This window comes from Gobio gobio (genome assembly GCF_949357685.1).
Source record: "Gobio gobio genome assembly, chromosome: 10".
Classification (NCBI taxonomy): Eukaryota; Metazoa; Chordata; class Actinopteri; order Cypriniformes; family Gobionidae; genus Gobio; species Gobio gobio.
Window position 1 is genome coordinate 2359338 of NC_137116.1, and position 17600 is coordinate 2376937.

General features: G+C 37.6%; 1 protein-coding gene across 2 annotated transcripts in view; it reads left to right on the forward strand.

Annotated features, from left to right (window-relative positions):
• The first annotated feature begins 4179 nt into the window (after positions 1-4179).
• The window catches only part of golm1 (golgi membrane protein 1), a 36449-nt gene continuing 23028 nt past the window's right edge, over positions 4180-17600 (forward strand). The window contains exon 1 of one of the 2 annotated variants that reach the window (XM_079827686.1): positions 4180-4321. The gene's annotated coding sequence lies outside the window, so the exon portion shown is untranslated. The remainder of the gene's footprint in view (positions 4322-17600) is intronic. The other variant, XR_013817348.1, reaches the window with a different exon arrangement.

Sequence of the window (17600 nt, forward strand, 5' to 3'; positions counted from 1 at the left end):
TTAATGACTAGTAGAGACCATTACTTAACGTTGTAAACTGCCACATTAGATGAGAGGTGTGTCTCTACACCAGAAACACTTTCACCTTTGAGTAAAGTTTGGACAAACCATTAATAATTCCAGTTTTGCAGGGGCCGACTTTCTCAGTGCTGCTTTGATACCAAGACATCAGGTTGGATGTTGAAGATCTCTTTTTTTTATTCATGTTAAATTATGTTCATGTAAACAATCAGGAACTGCTATTAACATCCAGAAAAAAATTAAAATAAAATAATATATATATATATATTTATATACCATAAATAACTCTTATTTCAAAATTTCTGTTCTGACTATTTTCCCTTGCATTTAAAACTTTAGCAGGGGAAACAGGATAGTTCACACAGGGAAGCTCTGAATCTCATTAACTGGTTTACTGGGTCACAAGGTTTTTAGTCAAAACATACTCAAATTCTTGTTTTCTCTTGCAGTGGTTTTGCATGTTGGTCTTAAAAACCAAGGTTAACTAGTAATTCCTACTAATTTCCGTCCGTCTATGTGTAAACTGCTTGTTATTTACTGTTATTGTGAAGCGTCCTTGAGCTTGGGAAAGGCGCTATATAAATTAAACTTATTATTATTATTATTTAACTTTATTAACCCCTTAACTGTCACCCCTCTTTTGAGAATAGATGTGAAAATGCACTATCCAAACTTCAAGAATTCAAGTAATTCAAGAATGCTTTGGAATATAGACAAGTTTGGTCTCGTTTTAAAGAAGACACTGTGCACATTATTGCTGAAGTGAATTTCAAAAAATTAAAGTATGAAAAAGTTATGGAAGTTTAAATTTACCATAAATGGAATTTACCACACTAAATAATTTTTTATTAAAAAAAACATATTTTACAAAATAATTTTTACTCTAAAATTACTGTAAAATCAAAGCCATATGTCTAAAGTTGTGTTCCAAATTTGAAATCACAAAAATTAAAGTTCCCATGGGATTTTGTTTAGGCGCTGTACCAAAAATATCCACCAGTGTTACCGGTGTGGGTGTCACCCACATTCCATAGATTTTTTTTATGCATTCCCCTGTAACAAATTAATACATTTCTGTCCAAATATCACTTCTATCAGAAAACAGCCACCAAATATGGAACCTTGAGACTCAGACCTTTCCAACGATATGTGTTTTGTCAAGATTAGAAAGTGTTTTGATTATAAAGTAGTTAAAATAATTTTTTGTAATATGAAATCTGACACCGCCCACTAGGGGAGGAGCCTGCTAGAAGAATTTAGAATACAGTTTCCATGGTAACGCAATGTCCAATTTCAAAACGGTTTTCACAGGTTGAATTTTGAGTTCGTTAGCTTTTGAATGATACCTAATTTACCTATATAACTATATGTGATGTGAAAAATGGTGTTAAATGGCTAGCGGGATGGTGACAGCTAAGGGGTTAAATTAAGATGAAAATTGCATTATTATCATATTTATATAATTTCAGTGAGGTAAAAAGCAAACACAATAAAACCTCACTTGCATGAGATAAAGGTTTTAAGGATGAACGGTTCTCACAACAGGGGGATATTCATATATTTTACATTTTAATACAGTTTATAGAATACCATATTTATTGCATAAAACTGACAAAAAGTTTCATTGTGAAAACACGTCCTGCTTTTATTTATTTGCAATAGCTTTTCATTAAGCCTTCCTTGGCCATGTTCTTGAAGTGACGAAGATATATATGACAAATGTAAAATTCCATGCTTCAGGGTTTTTTGTTTTGTTTTGTTAGCAGATTTACTTTATTTTCAAAGGACAAGATCTGTTGACCTATTTATTACATGTAGGGGGAGAACGGGGTAATGCGAGACATCGGGTAATGTGAGACACCCCCTGTATCTAGTCAACAGAACACATTTGTGGTCATATGACCATTATGTTTTAAGCCCCTCCAATTTCCCCTTGGCCATGAAGGAGAGGACCTCGTGGTGCTGTGGCAAGCATTTTTTTTTTGCATGTAAAATTACATTTTCTTGCTTAATCAACTGTTGTGCCAAAGCAAATTGATTCAGGTAGAAAAACGTACATCATACATGTTGATGAACTACCAACATATAAAACCATGTGATGAAGCTAGCTGAAGATTAGCCTGAATTGCTGAGAGAGATCGTTTTTTCTACAAATGTGGCAGTGGGGTAAAGTGAGACAAATGCTTTGGGGTTAAGTGAGACATGAGGCACAAGTTAAAGGGTTAGTTCACCCAAAAATGAAAATTCTGTCATTTATTACTCACCCTCATGTCGTTGGACACCCGTAAGACCTCCGTTCATATTCGGAACACAAATGAAGATATTTTAGTTGAAAGCTGATGGCTGAGAAAGGCTTCAGACAGGCCTCCATTGGCATTCAGTACATTGACACTTCCAAGATCCATGAAAGGCACTTAAAACGTTGTTACAAAGTCCCTCTCACCACAGTGGCTCTACAATAATTTTACGATGCGACGACAATAGTTTTTGTGCGCAAAAAAAAATCTAAATAACACCTTTATCCAACTTGTTCTCGACTTCCGTGTGTGCCTCCACGACGCATGCGCGAGAATATGACGTAGCGCCGGCGTACGGGAATCCATGAAGTACACACTTAAACCCCAGTTTTAGCACTACGCCGAGACCTAAAGCACGATCAATGTAGAATCCAACAGTTTAGACACGCGCGTCTTCCTCTGCTCGTAAACAAATCGCTTCTGGGTCATATGTCCGAACGCCGGATCTGCGTCATATTCTCACGCATGTGTCGTGGAGGCATACACGGAAGTCGAGAACAAGTTGGATAAAGGTGTTATTTTGATTTTTTTTTGCGCACAAAAACTATTGTCGTCGCATCGTAAAATTATTGTAGAGCCACTGTGGTGAGAGAGACTTTGTAACGACGTTTTAAGTGCCTTTCATGGATCTTGGAAGTGTCAATGTACTGAATGCCAATGGAGGCCTATCTGAAGCCTTTCTCAGCCATCAGCTTTCAACTAAAATATCTTCATTTGTGTTCCGAATATGAACGGAGGTTTTACGGGTGTCCAACGACATGAGGGAGAGTAATTAATGACAGAATTTTCATTTTTGGGTGAACTAACCCTTTAAGTTTAGTCTTAAACATATTTTACATTACATTACATACGTTTTATTTTAATGTCATAAACATTGTAGAAAAGCCATCATGCCAAGGCAATACACCAGGAAGACAACTTGGGGCACATGTTCCTAAAAGTGATGTGGTAAAGAAGCTGCCTCAACCTAAAAGGCCTGGAGGAACCACACGGAGAGAGCAACTCATCTTTCCCTGTAACCTTCAAGAATGTACAGCTGATGTTCTAATCCAGGTGAGTCTAGTCCTGTGTTCTGGGTCTGCTTGTCCTTTGCTCTGACCCCCCAGACACTAGCTGGCTCTAAGGGTCCTGTGTTCTGACCCCCAGACTGTGTTCTAATCTAACTGGTTATATCTGTCATTCGAATGTTGATTAAAACATTTTGAATTATATTATGTTGTATTTGATTTTGTTCAGAGTTACTTTAATTGACCAATCCCCATGGTTCTATTACTAGTCCAACATTAGTTCTGGAATGTGTGGTTGTCAGGATTCTAAATGTTACAACATGTGTTGTTATGGTAGTTTCAGTGTGGAAAAAGTAAGTGGTTCACTTTACCCCCTTGATTTCTCTGGTTTGTCTCAGTTTACCCCTAAGCTGGGGTAAAGTGAGACACAAGACGACTTTTTAAAAAACAATCATAAAAACAATTCACTGACCTTCGTCCTGAATACATTCTGGTAATTTCCATTGCTAGGAAACACCCTGAATTAATGGGAAATGTGTCAATGTTACTGATATATCTTTTAGCTCGCAGAGGGGAGCAAATGTAAAAAATGTCCTACTTTACCCCACTCTCCCCCTAAGTCTTCTGTATATTTTGCTAACGTATTAGAAGTGCTGCGTTTCTTAAGTGTCTAAGCTGTCACCTTTTTATACTGCAAATGCTGTATATTTAAAACTTAAATGGTAAAGTCACAATTATATATGGCAGGTTTTCATTTAGATAGAAGGAATGGAAAAGGTCTACTCAACTGTAGTACCTCAAAGAACCATCAAGCGATGAAAGAAACGACTGTTTCCTGAAAAGACAAGTGAATCAGAATGAAGTGCGCATGCGCGTTGCGAGTCAAGGCAAAAACGCTGCAATTTGTTGAGTGATTTCATCCCGGAAAGACTACCGAATATCGAGATGTCCATGTTTTATCCCATTTCCTGACGATACCTTTTACATTAAACGCCGGTAAGGGCAATTTGACACTAATCATATCATTTTGACACTAATATATAACATTTATCTGTAGTAAAGTGGAAAGTGTGACTAACGTTATAACAATAAGCTGTATTAGCAAGCATGCTACCAAAACAAAAGCAGTTTCGTACTATGGATTTGCATTTTAACTGTGTTTACAGTCTGTGTGGCTTGTTTACTATTAACACTTTCTAATTCTTTATTTAAGCATTCGTACAGTAAAATGTTTCTTTCATTTGAAAGGCACAGTAGTAACGCGTAGCTAACCTGTAAAAGTCCCTGGTGATGGTGAACATGGTTACTTGCACAGTCTCTGTTTGTACACTACACTGTTTTGGTTTGCTTTGCTTTTGTTCCTGCAGTAGATCCTGTGACCTGGGTGTGCTCTATAAAATATTTGTTTAGTGATTATGTACGTAAAACGTGCAGGTGTTGTAAATTATGTGGGTTGGTAGGTCGAACAACAGGTTTTCATTCAATGGGACACCAATGGAAACATTAAGCCTGACATAAAATAATAGTCAGAAAAAGTTTTTTATAAATGGAACAGTTTGCCCATGTGTTGCACATCAGGCTTTTGAGGCTCTCATACTTCACATCTCAATAAATGATGTATGGATAATTAATAAAGTAAAACTAAGTTGCTTCAGTCCAATAATTGTTCATTTTTAAATTATTACTAACTACAATATAAAAGCTATTCTTACGTTTACTTAAAGATTTCACAGCAATAAGACATGCATACCATGACCTGAAGGGCTTTTACTTGCTTAAAAGTATAAACTATTAATCAGAAGACATAAGGCATGTATTATATTGTGTACAACAGGTTTTTCAGCAAAAAGTTTTGATCATTTAGAGCCCTTAGAAATTTGTGTATCAAATATACACTAGGCTTCATAGGGTTAAAAAAACTCTACCAAACAGTTGAGGAGGAAGAAAGAATAACTATATTTTCAGCACCAGACTCTAATGTGATTGTTACTATTAATAAAACAATTGACCAGAGCTGTGAAATATTATTTGCTTGAATACATTTTTTTTTATTACTTATATTTAGGGTTGCCAATTTGAGCAAAGGAAAATAAGGGACAAACTATTTATACTGTACCACATAGTGTGTGCCACTTTAGTTTCTGCAGTTTGGTATGTGTATATAAAAAAAAAGTGTTATTCCTGAATTAAATACTAAAATGTATTTCGGACATAAACACATATGTTTTGGTTAATCTTTTTATATCCTATTACATAGAGCTACAGCAGTGACCTGGGGAGACCTGCATGTGTACAAAAATTACAATTATATTTCATTCACGAGATCCCATTAAAATATGGGAGTGACCATCCGGCAGAGGATTCTACTTGGTCTTAAAACCTTCCTCGAAGGGCTATTTATGTTCACAACGCAATGATTTTTAAAAAAAAGAAAAGATTAACTCTCAATGTAGAATTTGATATACCACTGCCTATATTAAGGTAGGAAAAATGCGGAACAAACTGCGTTTCTTATGGGTTTAACAGCTATTTAATTAACACTTTAAAGACCCAGAAAGGTAGTAAAGACATTGTTTAAATAATCCATGTGACTCCAGTGGTTCAACCTTAATTTTATGAAGCGAAATTATTTGTGCACAAAAAAACTAACAAAAAAACGACTTTATTCAACAATTTCTTCACCTCTGTGTACGGATGGGTATGGAGTACCGGTTCCATTTTAGAACCGGTTCCAAATTGCCCAGAACCGCTGATTCGATAAGAAACGTGCATTACGTTTCCGCTTATCGTTTACTGTGTGTGCATTTCATTGTGATTTTTAACCACTGCAGACACAAACACGTGCGCACAGAACGGCTTCTCATAGTGAATGAATAGTGCACGAAAATGAACTGAGTTCTCTTCCTCGTCTTTTTGCACGACACGCAAATGGACAAATACACACAAAAATGTCAAAATACTCTCGTAAACACAGTCGGTTATGTCGTTGATGGCAGATTTTCTTGATGCCGTTTCTATGATAACGTTAATCAAACAACAAAAGATGAGAATTCACATGCTGTTCTACTATATTTACTATATTTGTAATGTATAGCCTATATAATTTATCAAGTATTATTTTACATTGGATTACAGTTTCTGTACCTACCTGAAAATGTTTATTTCAATATTTTTTTAATTACTGAGTGTTTACTTGTCTTTAATAATGCTTGAAATTTATAGTAGGCTTCTTTTTTTTTGCTATGGTATTTTTAAACCATAGGCAAAAGTTGCTAGCCTGTTGACTTTTGTTCATGGTATTCAGCTACAGTGAAATGTTTTTCAATAATAGCCTAATAATAAATGTGTTTTTTACCCTATTGGATTCGACATTAGGAATCGATAAGAATCGGAATCGATAAGCTGAATCGGAATCGTTAAAATTCAAACGATACCCAACCCTACCTCTGTGTCAGTCTCGTATGCTGTTAATTAATTTGTGTTCTAAAGATGAACGAAGTTTGGTTTGGAACGACATGAGGGTGAGTAATTAATGACAGAATTTTCATTTTGGGGTGAACTAACCCTTTAATACAGAACACTACCTTGATGTCTTAAATATGGGACGATTCCGTATTATAGATAATACGGAACGGTTGGCAACCCTACTTTATATTGATGCAGGAAAAGCACGTGTACCATGTATGGACAACTCAACTCTTTGATTGAATTTTCCAAAATTAACCAAACTTGTTTCAGTATTTAGTTGATTTGATCTATTCAAAAAGTCTCTGAAATCAATATTCTTGCCTTTGAAATATGCATGAAAACAAACCAATTACATGCTATATTCTGTCATGGTTGATGAAAATAGAATATTCTTGGAAACTGCAGTGATAATCAGTGAAATCAATGGGCCTCATTCATGAAACGAGCAGAACGAATTTGTGTGTAAATCGTTCGTAAAGCCGCTCTGACGGAAATTTTCGGATTCACGAAAATGGTCGTATTTTCAAAATTTTAGTTTGTACGAAATAAATTTACACCTGCTCCATACCACGTGTAAGTGGTGCGTAAAACATTTGAACGTTCTGTGTTCTAATTTAGGCAAACTGATGACATTGCATTTTGATGCACTATGTATCAAATCAAATAGTAATATTTCAAGAGTTGATTTGCCCCGTCTTTTTTTTTTTTTTTTTTTAATGTTCAACATTTGGTAATAGGCAGCACTCGTCACTGTCACTTTTTACCCAAGCCGTCCAATCACAGTGGAGGAGGTGCGTAGGCCTGTCGCGATAGTCAATAAATCAATTAATCGCACGATAAAAAAAAAATTTGCTTGATAATTTTTCAGGCCGCGATAATTTCCAGCGTCCGTTTTTATATCCATTTTTGCAGAGCGTTACATTATATGATCACGCTCTTATACATTTAAATGCTTCTAAGTAGGCTTGGGCTGTATCCAAATTTTGATACCGTTAAACCTCCTCCCTTTTTTACCTCGGTATACGGTATTACCGTGAATAATTTAAAAAATATGACGTAAGGCTCAGAAAGCCTCAGCAAACTGTTGGCTTGTGCCTAAACCGTTCAGAAACTGAATACCAAACACTAATACTGAAACAATAACAAAATAAAATGCACAACAATATTAACAACTTTTATTAGCAACAAATAGCAGTTTATAAAAAAGGTGCAAATACAACAGTCAAACTGAATTAAATTAACATAAACATCCAGTTTTCGCGCAGAGACGCGCACACAAATCAATTAAATTTAAATCACAGCCCTAACAACTTTTAATAACAAAGAGCAGCTTATAAAAAAGTGCAAATAACCAGAGTTGAATTAACATAAACATCCATATTATAAAAATGATTGCAAAGTAATAGGCCTAAATAAAAACTTCTTACACAATATTGCTTTTAACGAAATAAAAATACCTGAACCAATTAAATAAATAAAAATAAGCAGTGCGAATAGGAACGAATGGCAAGTGGCATCAAATCTAGTCAAGATTTTTCGCTAGAAAAACCAGCATGTTTACTTTGTCCGGCTTTAACAGGGCACGTTGTGGACCGACAACTTTACCTGCGGTGCTGAAAACCCGCTCCGATGGTGTGCTTGTGGCACAGACGCACAGGTACTTGCGTGCCACTCGCGACATCTGGGGAAAACGCCCTGCTGCATTTTTCCACCAGAGAAGTGGGTCCTCGTCTCCTTGAGTAACTGGCTCCAAACAGTAGGCTGTTATTTCAGCTCCGACTCGGTCCTCTACGGTGCCGATGCCGACGGGACCTGCCATTGCATCTGCTTTTTTTTGCAGCATACTTCCCAGAGTCATCTTTTTTCGTGGGGGCTCGGGTTGCGCCTCTCCCTCTTCCACTCTGATGGCCACTGGACCTGCTGCCTCTAAATTCACGATCTCTGCCTGTAATTCAGCCTTGGTCTCAGCCAATGCGTGGTAATCCGTCTCATATCCTCCACGGTAACGAGGGTCAAGGAAAGTACATTTTCGCATTCGTTTGCGCGATGAATCGGATTCATACTTGGCCTCCAACTTTGTTAGAATTCCAGTTTTTATTGACTTTGTTAGCTGGGGGTCATTTTCTGACGCAGCCAACACATTGTCCCTGCAGAGCTGTAGTATGGGGAGGATACAGGAACTGGTCACATAATTTTCTCCAGACAAAATATCAGTGAAGTCACCGACTGGTTTCAGTGCTTTGTGAACAGCTTTCAAGACGTCCATGTCCTGCCAGGTCAGGGACAGGCTGCTCCTTCTGTCATCAGACAGGACATGTCTGATCGCTTGGGCCTGCTCGAGAATGCGCTCCACCATTGCCAGTTTGGAGCCCCAGCGAGTTGCGCAGTCCTGCCGATGGATGGATGGATGGATGGATGGATGAATTAATTAATTAATTAATGATGAAAACGATTAAATGAATGAACAGGCCTAAATAAACAAATAATAAATAAATAGGCATACATAAACGAATGAATGAATAGGCCTAGATAAACCAAATTCGTTTATTTAGGCCTATGTATTCATTAGTTTGTTTAACGAATGAATGAATGCATTGGCCTAAATAAACGAATGAATGAATAGGCCTAGATAAACCAAATTCGTTTATTTAGGCCTATGTATTCATTAGTTTGTTTAACGAATGAATGAATGCATTGGCCTAAATAAACGAATGAATGCATAAATAAATAAGTCCATTAATGTATATTATTCCATTTGGTCAAATTTGCATGCACTTTTTTTTTAAAAAATAAGTCCCTTATGCGCATCAAGCCTGCATTTATTTGATGAAAAAATTACAATTTAAAAAAATGTTTTTCTATTTTAATATAGGCTACTTTTAAATATAATTTATTTAGGCTATGTGATGCAAAGCATATATGCCCCTTTTTTACATTTGAGCCCCTGCCCCTGAGGAACGTTTTATGCTTACCGTTATGAGACTATGTTTTGGGAGTCCCAAGTCCACTTGCTTCTTGTGGAGTTCATACTTCCGTTGCCAGCTGTGTGAAAAGGCCCCGACAATATTACGGCATAGTCCAAGGGCGCGCTCGGTTTTTTGCCTCTGGTCATGCAATGCGTTTGTGACAGCCAAGTTTAGATTGTGACCGAAGCAGTTAAGCCACGGCCAATGCAGGGACCTGATTGCGGCATGAATGTTGGCAGCGTTGTCAGTGGTTATGGCTGAAAGTTTTTTCTCGTCAAGTTGCCATTCCTGAAGTGCAGCTCTGAGCGCAGCAGCAAGATTGTCCGCCGTATGACTCTCAGGAAAATATGTAGTTTGGAGGCATTTGAATTCAAGTTTCCAGTCAGATGTAATAGTGTGAACAGTCAGGGACATATATGGTGTCATGTTAACTGACGACCACATGTCAGTTGTTAAGGAATAACTGTCTGCCGCTGACAGCAACACTTGAATATTGTCTCTAACTTTACTATATAAATGGGGGACGGCTGTTTGTGAGAAATGTTTCCGTCCAGGCAGCTCGTACTGGGCATCTAGGACCTTTACCATATCCTTAAAGGACTTTTTTTCCACTGTGTGGAAAGAGACCATTTCCTTCGCCAAGTATTTTGTGACTGCATCAGTACAGGTTTTCCAACGGACACTGTCCCTTTTGTACTTTGTTGTTTTCCCGAAGGCCCCCATTATCGTCGGCTGCGAGCTGGCGGCGGACCTAGATGTTGTTGGTCCTGCATCGGGAGGCGTTGAAACTGTTGCACTGCCACTGAGTGAACTCGGGTCCATTCTCGCAGCAATGAGTGGATGGTGGTTTCGTAGATGCGACCTTAGGTTTGAGGTATTTCCATCTCTCGCGGTTACCTTTTTGTTGCACAATTTGCAAATTGCCTCGTCCGTATTTACCACCTCTCCCTTCTCGTTCGGTCGAAACCCGAAATACTGCCAAACTGCTGAAGTTGTATTCTTTTTCGCGACCAGGTCACTCGGTGCTCTACTCGCCATCTTTCCCCGCTCTCTCTCGTTCGCCTACACGCTGTCACGTGATGACAACCACGCATACGCATTTTTAGCCATTAAATAAATCATATTTAATATTTAATCCTTATCTCCTATATAAGTGCATTGTTGTTGTTTTTAATGACGGTATAAGGGTATTGAAACTGATACCGTTGCTATTTTTAGATCCCGCGGTATACCATATTACCGTATTACCGCCCAAGCCTACTTCTAAGCGCGCGCGACAAGACACAAGTAGAGATGCACCGATTGATCGGCCAGGGATCGGAATTGGCCGATTTTCTGCATGATCAGTCTCACGTGTCTCCGATTTTGAGCCGATCCGTCTACATGCGGCTGTGGCACAGGCACATGCAAACACTAGAAGACGCTAATTATGCCATTTGTAAAACTTGTAAGGTTAAAATAAACCGCAGGGGAACCACCAGGAAAGCGCACAACACAACAAACCTAATCAGACACTTAAAGGGTTAGTTCAGCCAAAAATGAAAATTCTGTCATTAATTACTCACCCTCATGTCGTTCGACACCCGTAAGACCTCCGTTCATCTTCGGAACACAAATGAAGATATTTTTGTTGAAAGCTGATGGCTGAGAAAGACAGACAGGCCTCCATTGGCATTCAGTACATTTACACTCCCAAGACCCATAAAAGGCACTTAAAACGTCGTTACAAAGTCCATCTCACCACAGTGACTCTACAATAATTTTACGATGCGACGACAATAGTTTTTGTGCGCAAAAAAAAATCAAAATAACACCTTTTATCCAACTTGTTCTTGTCTTCCGTGTGTGCCTCCACGACGCATGCGCGAGAATATGACGTAGCGCCGGGGTTCGGGAATCCATGAAATACACACTTTAGTCCCAACGCCGGATCTGCGTCATAAGCAATTACAAATAAATTATGGACTTCATGGCGCTGGATGATCAGCCGAACGCATGAACCGTCACTTCATGAGAATTTACCGTTTCATTTGAGAAAACTGTCATATCATGAACACAGACACTGAAGGGCAACGGCAACCCGTCAAAATAAAAGTTGGGTTTAAAAATTGTTTCATTGACAGAATATATTAGGCTACTATTGTAGCCTACTGTAGATTTAGCGCCGGCTCTATGTAATAATAATATGTCTCTACTACTAATAATAATTATGCTTAAATGGTTGATTATTTTTCACTTGATATAAACAATGTTTACTTTTAAACAGCATACAGCCTTTAAATGTTAATGTATATAAAAAACATTTAGCTGTGGTACCGGAATTGGTACAGAGTACCATAACATTTTTATGGTATTGGTACCGACTACTGGAATTTTGGTACCGTGAAATCCCTAGCTGGCAACATTTATTACCCAAATTACTGAACTATTATTTGGAGGAGTATTGTACACTTCAGGTTTGTTCATTCATAGGATCTTTTGTACTTTAGTAAAAAAGAGAAAAAGGTCAATTTATAATGTTTTGTTTCATAAAGCAACTGATTTTCAGTTGTTTTGTCTACTTCTTTCCAGGCACAGAACACTTATTTTTTGACAGTGGTTTAAGTGAGAGAAGATCCTGTTGTAATGTTTAATAATTTATTTTAGAATAAAAAAAAATAGCTTTGCAGAAAAAGTGGATTTTTGTTTGTATATGCTGTAGGGCTGAACGATTAATTGCATTTGCGCTAATATCGCGATATGATAAAACGCGATTTCCTAACCGCAAAGGCTGCGATTACAATCTGGTCGCGTGACACGCGAGAGTAAAGTCTGCAGAAGAAGCATCAACTTGGCACGTTACACATATCATATGCCTGGCCTAAAAGAAAAAAAAAAAACTGTTTGTGTTTGATCTATCTAATATTGTGTTGTTCATACTATTGGCTACTATCATCTCTCCAATGATTCTGGATCGATTCTGAGCTTAGATTTTAACTGCAGGTGCGCGGTGGCGCTGCGTGTGTTTTAGAAACACCCGTATTCTGATTGCTTCCATTATATCTCTCTCACACACACATACGCACAATCACGCACAAACCATAAAATAATATTTCATAACGTTCGGAAAGGTTGACGGCGCGAATTGCAATGACATTCGCAGGCTTCTTTGCACAGGATAAGCGCTGTGAGAAACTTTGCTTAATGTCACGCTTACAGTGTGTGTTCTCGCCCGCCGGTATTTTCCTTACAAATGCTCAACGAAGGCTTCATTCATGTCGTTAGAAACTCATTGACAGAAGGCATTTCAAATGCTCACGCGGCGCATTGTGAAGAGTGCTTGCGAGCACGCGTCTGTGCGTGTCTCAAAATGCTTTTATGACGCAAAATTAATGTAAACACCATCAGTAATGTCTTAATGAATTAAACAGACAGGGCAAAAACATCTTATATTTCAAAAGAGATCTGTGCATTAGTGTGAGTGCAGGTCTCACGCTGTCTATGATGATGTCATGATTAATAATCAAACAACAGTAAAGCTGAGAAAGAGAAAAATCACTCACAGTTCAGACACTCTTAAATACTGAAAGCACTCTTTGTTCATTGCTTGTAATATGTTTTTTTTTGTTTCTCTTTATGATTTACTACTTTATGATTTGCAGCTATATTAGTTTATATATTTAAAATTATTAACATGCAATTGTTTTAATTAAAATGTTATTTTAAAAAGCTTATAATTACATATATCATAATAAAAAACATATTAATTATTAATATTAATCTTATTAATTTATTAAAAACTTTAAAAGGAAAATTTTCAAGAATTGTTTTGGAATCGGATCGTGACTCCCAGAATCGGATTGTGAGGTACCAATTAAAACATATTAATTATTAATATTAATCTTATTAATTTATTAAAAACTTTAAAAGGAAAAATTTCAAGAATTGTTTTGGAATCGGATCGTGACTCCCAGAATCGGATTGTGAGGTACCAATTAAAGATTTCCACCATTACTATACAATGATGTATTGTTGAATAATACAGAAGATAAAGAGTTTAAAAAATAATCGCATATTAAATCGCAATCGCAATATTGGTTAAAAAAATCGCAATTAGATTTTTTTCCAAAATCGTTCAGCCCTAATATGCTGTCAATTATAGTTCTTAGAAAGAAAATCGGAATCGGCAAAAATCGGTATCGGCCGATCTCATTAACAAAAAATCGGAAATCGGAATCTGCCTAAAAAAATTGCAATCGGTGCATCTCTAGACACAAGAGAATGCGCTGTATGTCAATGTCCTGTCTGTGTGGCTGCGTCTCATGTCAGCTAATCGAGGGACACTCTGACGCACACACACACTCAGACAGACTCGCGTCAGTCTCCTGCTCATATCGAGTTCTCTTTTGCTCATGAACAAACAATAACAACAACACAGAGAATTTTGAGTATTCTCATATTAGGAGTCTTAATGGATTACCCCCATGTCATCCAAGATGTCCATGTCTTTCTTTCTGCAGTCGAAAAGAAATTAAGGTTTTGGATGAAAACAGTCCAGGGTTGTTCTCCATATAATGGACTTCAATGGGCTACAAACGGTTCAAGGTCCAAATGACAGTTTCAGTGCAGCTTCAAAGGGCTTTAAACGATACCAGACAATGAATTCTGTCTTATCTAGCGAAACGATCAGTTTCTGCGAGAAACCGAGCAGTATTTATGCTATTATTTTACCTCTTAACAGAGGAATGCGATCGTCTCTGAGCTCCGCCATAACTTCCGGAGAGTGAGGTCAAATTAGATCGTGGTTATTAAATTTTTTAATGAGAAATTAAAAAAATTTCAATATAAAATCACCATACATGCAATGTTTTTGCTTGTTTTCACTTCAAGAATGACCACACGGCTGACATGATCTTATCGCTATAGCACTCCTTGCACACGTGAGTTATTGCAGGCTCATATCAACACATTATCATATCGGCAAGGCATATCTGCATAATTTTTTCATATCTGCCGATGGCGATTTTTATATTTTAAGCGTTTATCGGCCGATTCCGATAATATCATGAATCCCTACTAGATAGTTTTGCTTTGCCTCACTTGGTTTCTTTTTGCATTTGTTTATTTCTTGTAGGGCTGGGCGGTATACCGGTTCATACCGATATATTTTTGTTATGATATTGAATTTTGATTTTACCGCAATACCGGTATATGTCGCGTTCGTAAGCTGTTTGAGAGGGGTCCCGTTTCACTGTTGCACTGTTGTGAGAGCACAGCTGAGATCGCATCACAGCCTATGGCTGCATCCGAAATCGCCCCCTAAAACCTCATTCACTATTCCCTACGTCTATCCACTTATATTGTTCACTTGAAAGAATGAATGAAAATGAGTAAGTGAATTCGGACAGCCGTTGTGTGTACATCAGCTGTACACTCGTTATTGCGGTACAAGAATGTGAGATTGATTGAGGGCTGTCCCCTCAAATAATGCCCTTGAGGTTATGGGGGGCGATTTCGGATTCAGCCCTTGATTACAGCGGAGAATTCAAACTACACCTGGCGTGCGAGAGAGAGAGCAGCGTCATGAGATTAACAACATTCTCCACATGGATCATATAGCACATGTATATAGACTGGAGCGAGTGCGTTTAAGTTTTTTGTGGACCTATTTCATAAACCAGCAGCGTGTATGCGCACATATTTCATCACGTCTTCTTCAAATGAAATGTATGCAAAGGACACTAATACAACCGAAGGCCTACGTCTGATCACGACCGCGATTATACGATAGATTATTCTGCTACACGGAAGACAATGTTGTCAGTTAATAAATAGACTGAAAATTCAAAGAAGAATGGGCAAAAATGTAACTGCTTTATTCTTTCTGTGTTACACTGACTGCTCTTAAATGCATTGAAAATATCCTTAACGTAGACCTTTTAAAAGTTCTTCCGCGCTTCTCCCTAATTTTGGCAGTTTGTTGTTATAATATATAGGGTTCGATTTTTTTAAATGCTTAAGGTGCCCTCAACTTTTTTTTTCTCTCCGTGGTCATATTTTAATATTCATGTGTGTGTAATGAGTGTGTTGCAGGCAGGGCCGGCACAAGCTCAGCTGCCGCTCTAGGCAAAACACCGTCGTGCCGACCCCACACACTCACAATTAAAGACGAACTTTGAGATATATGTGAAAGACTGGAGATTTTATGAATTGATAAAATTGCACTAAAATAAAAGCATACAGAAGCATGTTTTCAGATTTTTTTTAATTCTGCAACGTTAAAAACAAATCGGCTCCACTAGTGCAAATGCAAATTCTGTTTTAAATAATAAAATAAGTAGCTTAGGGGCGCGGGAAGTGGGGCTGCTGGTTTCACATGATTGCATTTGCAATGCAAATTTTTGTTCATTTACATTTATTCATTTTTAGCATTTAGTTATTTATTTGTAATAAACACTTTAAGTGGCCCATTAAAAAGTAGTATTTATATGTTGAATTAGCCTATGTTTTTTAAACAAACATGAGGTCATATTGTGACCGTTGTGGTGTACGTAGAATATTTCCTCCAGAGTGAGAGCGCCTTTCTGAAGATTCCGTTCATTTCTAAAGCTCATACCACTCAGTGTTGTGCGCTCAACCCAGAATGCCCTTTGTGACATGCTGATTCGAATAGGTTCGAATCTGAAATAAGTAGCTATAGGGTTGCCCCCAACTAAAGTTTTTTTCTAGTAGTTGTTCATTGTGTCCGTGCCATGGTCTGCTATATTTGCTTATTATTTATTAAATCCAGTCAATTGGTTTATAAAACATTTATTAAAATTAAGATACAATTTATACAAAACTAAATTCACTTTAAAGAAAGGCTTTCAACAAAACAAAATTGAATGAAGTGGTCAAAATCATTCCTGACCCCATGTCTTCTGACATAAGCTTCTTATGTGTCCTCTTCACTTTTCATAATCAACGTAGATTCAATAAAAAAATAACATTATAATATTTAAACGTATGAAACTAAATACGTGTTTTAATGGCTACAACAAGTAGCCTATAGTAGGCTACAGAGAAATTTCATGTCGAAGCGGGATTTTTGAGTGCACGTCGTTTTGGCAGTGAGCTGTTCATGAGTGGAACTTCGCTCACATGCTCTGGTAAGGTAGGCAAGTTTTATCGCATTCACAATGTGCTGAAAGCACAAGCCTCTAGTTAATTTTTAATGAATGACACAGGGAAAGCGGCAAATCAGTGGTAGTCTCTGCGCGCACAGCTCTTTCTTAACGGTTATAAATAATATTAATATCAATATGGCATCCCAGCAAACATTCAGATATTCTCAACGTACGTCCAGTCAACTTTCATTTTGGAACTATTTTTCAACCATGACAGGACGTGTCAGAGGGACTTCTTTTCAACGGTCATTAAAGGTCCAAATGTTTGCTGGGATATATAAATATTACGCACACAATAAGGTGAGACACATAACTTCTCCCCCGCTTTCTCTCACATGTATAAGCCTAACTTTCAGAAGCGCGTGTCAGGCTTTAAAATCATTAGCCATCACCAGCCATAAAAGTAGTCATCTTCTGTATTCATGTATGGATTCCCCCCCCACCCCCCCCCCCCCACCCATTTTTTCGTTTTGAAGATATTTTTGGATGTATTTCATGTAGACCGATGGCGCTGTGGGGCGGGATGGGGTGTGAGTAGGCTAGCCTACTAGAATGAAGGAAAGTTAATTTAGATTTAGAATAACTGATGGAGTGATAACTTGAAGATGGAAGTGCAATAATTCAAACGAATGTAAAACAAATTCAAAAATATTTTATTCTTGCCGCCCTGACTGTGGTTGCAGGTCTGTGTTTTAT